Here is a 4857-nt window from a genome sequence, read left to right as displayed (position 1 = left end):
ATTAACAAGTTTGCATAGCTGGTAGCAAACTTGGTCCCCATAGCTGTCCCTTGAGTTTGGAGGTAAAACTAATTTTCGAACCAGAAATAATTAAAATACATTTAATGATAAAATCAATTGTACACCTAAAAGCTCATTCGATTGTTTTAGATCAAATTCCACAGCTCCAATCCCTTCACAGGTGATTAAAAAATATCCCTCCTCCCATTTCAAATATTCTAAAAGACTCATGGAATCTTGCAAATACGCAGGACAAGATTTAACTAATGTTAAAAATGCTCTAAAAAATAATCTATGATTTGTGATAATGAAGACAAGATCGAGTCTATACCAGAAGCAATAGGCTCGCCTGGGGGAGGGGGGTTCTTTAAATTTTTGTGAATTTTAGGCTTTGTATAATTCTGGTATTCTGGGATGTTCAGTCAAAAGAAATTAATACTCATTTTAATCTAGTATACTATTGCTCAGCATGTGGCAAAATTAATCTGGAACTTCCTTATATGGACAAGGGGGTGGGGTTTGATTTTAGCATTGCATGTGTGTCAATTTTAATTGTTTATGATCTAAGTAGGTTATGTTCATTTGTTATGCTAAATGCACCTGAGGAAGACCAAAAGGTCAAAACACATTGTGCCTGCTTTTTATTCCAATAAAAGTTACAAAGTTACACCTATCTTGCATCTGGTTCCTGAATTTCTACTCAGAGGAATATCATCACCTTCTGGGGGACCTGGATTTATCTCTACACCTGCATCTGATTGAAGAAATCGCTATTACAGTTTAGAGCAGACTTATAAGGGCTCTAAATATTGTGAGTGTTCCATTTTATCTTTTATTCTGTACATACATACTGTCCTATGATGGCTTTTTATGTTTGCGGTATCTTATAATTTTACAAAGAAAAACCATATACCATTGTGTGCGCAATCACACTTTCCTGTATACATCAGTGTTACAATGTAACTTGTGTTAGTTTTTTTTTAAATTTGTTAATCATATTTTATATATATTTTACAGTAAATTATATGTTATGATGAAAATAATGGTATCGTTAGAAAGACCATTTAATGGCGAGAAAAATGGTATATAATATTTATGGGTACAGTAAATGAGTAAGAGTAAAATTACAGCTAAACACAAACACCACAGAAATGTATAAACAGCCCTGGTTCCTAATGGTAAGAAAATTGCAAAACGATCTGGTCACTAAGGGGTTTACTAAAAACAGTTTGAGTACAGCACCCATGTACAGTAGCCATAAGCAAGTACTTTAATTTGTGAATACAATTTAAATTCTGAATTCTAATTACAATATCAAATGATCTACTCTCTGCAAAATCTCATGGTCACTACTCTATCCTAATTCTCCTTGACCTTTCCGCTGCTTTTGATACGGTTGATCATCAACAGCTTCTTCTCATCCTCTGTAATCTCGGTCTACGAGATATTGCTCTCTCCTGGTGCTCCTGCAACCTCACCCTGCGCTCTTTTAGCACCTTTCACTGGCTCTCCACAACCTCTCTGTTGGTATGCCCCGCGGTTCAGTCCTTGGTCCCCTACTGTTCTCGATCTATACTGCCCTTCTTAGTAAACTCATCAGCTCCTTTGGCTTCCAATAGCATTTCTATCTGTCCTCCCCTGATCTCTCCCAGCCCCTCTTGACCGGTGTCTGACTGCCGATCCGCTATTTCTAACTGGACGGCTGCCCACTTCCTTAAACTTAACTTGTCCAAAACAGAACTTCTGGTCTTTCCTCCCACAAGTGTTGCTACTCATTTGTCTCCGTCCATGTTAATGGTGCTACCATCAGCTCCACCATGCAGACTCGCTGCCTAGGTGTTCTCCATGACTCCGATACCCCTCATGTCCAGTCAATTGCCAGATCCTGCCGCTTCCATCTGAAAAACATTGCGCGCATCCGCCATTACTTAACGCAAGATGCCGCTAAGGTGCTGGTCCATGCCACTGTCCTCTCGCCTTGACTACTGCTCCCTCTTTCCCCATTGCAGTCTATAATGAGTGCGGCGGCGAGGCTCATCTCCCTGTCAGTCCCTGCATTGGCTTCCTGTAATATATAGGGCTCAATACAAAATTCTGGTTCTTGCCTTCAAATCTCTACATAATGCTAATCCCACCTACCTATCCTCCTTTATACACAATATGTCCCATCTAGGCCTCTACGCCTATCTACTGTTCGTACTTCCACCTCTGATGCTCGCCTTTACGATTTCTCTAGGGCTGCACCGTTACTGTGGAACTCATCTCCATTAGACGCTCACCCAGTCTCCACTCCTTTAAAAAAATAAATAAACAAATCATTAAAAAAACACCTTTTCACAAGAGTATATAAAACTTAATCGCTGCCAAAAAAAAAAACACTAAGTCTTTATTGAATACTATTCTACCATTTTACTTCCCTGACGTTTTGTGTCACTTTGCATGTAAGCCGATTGAGCAAAGCCCACAAACCCCGTTTCTGTGCGTCAAACCTTTCTAGTTACAATTACGTTTGTAAATCCACCCATTGTAAAGCGCTACGGAATTTGTTGGCACTATATAAATATAATACAATGAGAAACTATTTAGGAAGTAAACAAAATTAAATAAATCAAACATCAGATCCCCATAATGTTTGGGAGTGGTACTTTCACCTTCCAATGGTACGCAACCAATTCAGTAACCACGTGTTAAATATTTGTATTAAAATATGGTGACAGCCAGGTTTCTAATTTCACCAACACCTACTGCGGGAAGTCTTCATTGCGTCACAGAAAAACCTCAACTTCCTCGCCCCTGTTCAAAAGCGATACTTTCAGTATCAGCCCTTAGCCACATTCATTGAGAGTTCTACAGGCATGAGAGCCAACGTACCGATATTACCATTTACAGGGGATGGTAAGAGTGTTAACTGCTTATTGCCCAGCACCCAAGAGACTACATTACAGCAGGTGGGTTAACCATCAGTAACACCGCCTGCAGCATGGTAACATTGAGTGAATACCCGGACATACAGTACTTGACTGATGTGTAGTGAACAATGGAGAAACATGAAAGAAAGCCTAGTGTACAGCTCTCATGCTCTTTGACACCAGGGACAGGACAGAGACCCTCTTTCCTGAGAAACTGAGGGAAAACATTACGACTTATGCATGTGTGTGTGTGTGTGTGTGTGTGTGTGTGTGACTGATTGCTGCAGCAAGTGGCAAGTTAAGTATGCATGCTAGAAGCTAAGTGAATGGATAATTCTGACTGTCTATGGCTTTAGAGGTTTGTCACTAAATTGTAAGTGTATGAACAAGGTGACCAGAATGCAATTATCCAGAATACACTGTCCTAATGAGTAATCTAGAAAAAAAAACAAAAACATCTGATTTTAGTTGTACGGCGCTGTGTGATATGTTGGCGCTTTATAAGTGCCAGTAATAAAGAGAGCAAAGTTAAAATGCGTCACTCACATAAGCACTGTGTCTTTATCTAACCCCCCTCCCCCCACACCCCAATTCCCACAACTCTTCACCATGAGTAACCAGACAGCTAAGAACCTAATTCCAGTCCTGCTCTGCTCGAGCATATTGATAGAGCCATTTATGAGAGGCTAGGTCAGGTCATCTCTTCATTAAAACCATTTTTGGACTGACTGGTGGATGAGGCAGATCTCTCACGGACACAATGGAAAGTATGAATATAGTGAAATCCAAGGGCGGTCCTGCTTCTGTCTCAGTCTGTTTCACATGGAGAGATTATAATGAGCTAATCTCCAGCACTAATATCTATGGCGTATGCTTGTAAGACCTGCCTAACCTCAGCTTTGGAGGTGAAATCCTCAGCAAGGTGAACGACTGCATCTTGTTCTGCTATGTCAGATAAGGACGAGTCACAAATGAAGTTGTATGAAGGTGGCTGACAATCCTTTACAAACTTATTTCTTCAACTAGTAAAAATGACCAGTCATATCAAAATGTTTAGGACAATATTTTAGGCAGTCGAAACACATCCAAGATTTTAGTCTATATATTTTTTTTGTGATCAGTATTATAGCAGCTACATTGTATTCTTCATAATGGGTAGCCAACCGATTAGGCTGGCAAAGCATTATGGGACGTTTATTCCTGCAACAGCTGAAGGCTACCCCAGTGGCTGTCACTGATCTACAATGAGCCATTTTACACAATATTAATGACAGCATTTTAGTCCTCTATACATACGTTACATTGTATTTGTATGGCAAACAGTTCAATGTGAATGAAGTTGATTCAGGCATGTGTCTAATGCACATAAACAATAGCTGCTGTAATGTCACAGAAAGCTATGCAGTACAGGGTACATTTTAATTTTACTCCTAAAGCAAATTTTATACTTTAAAAGTCAGTCAGAGAGGATAGCTAGATCTAAAGGTTTGGGATAAACTTGCAGCCCTCAATGACAGTCTGGGAATAAAAATCTTTTGAATGGTCATGATTGTTCCTGGATATATTTATTCAGTCACAAATAATTGGTGTTTTAAGCAAGGGAACACACCATCACATTTCATACAAATATTTACTTATCTTAACAGTATATAGCAATTCTATATTTTTTTCCCATTTACCACAGAAAATTGTATTTTACATTCATCTGGAGAGGTTGGGGAGGCTTTGTATGTTTTCACCAAAGTCATATGCGTCTTGTAATAGGTTTTGGAAAAGCCGCTGATGGGGCAAATCCAACAGAACAAAATTCTGTTTGAGTGACAAGTGCCAAAAATACCTATATTTAAATTAGCCGATGGCAATAGGATGCTAACAACATTTTAAGATAAATATGACAGTAAATGGGGGATAAGCAACTCCTGCATAAGATCACACAAAACACACTGTG

This window comes from Pelobates fuscus, chromosome 4 (genome assembly GCF_036172605.1).
Source record: "Pelobates fuscus isolate aPelFus1 chromosome 4, aPelFus1.pri, whole genome shotgun sequence".
NCBI classification, from domain to species: Eukaryota; Metazoa; Chordata; class Amphibia; order Anura; family Pelobatidae; genus Pelobates; species Pelobates fuscus.
Note: the sequence above shows the minus strand (reverse complement) of the source record.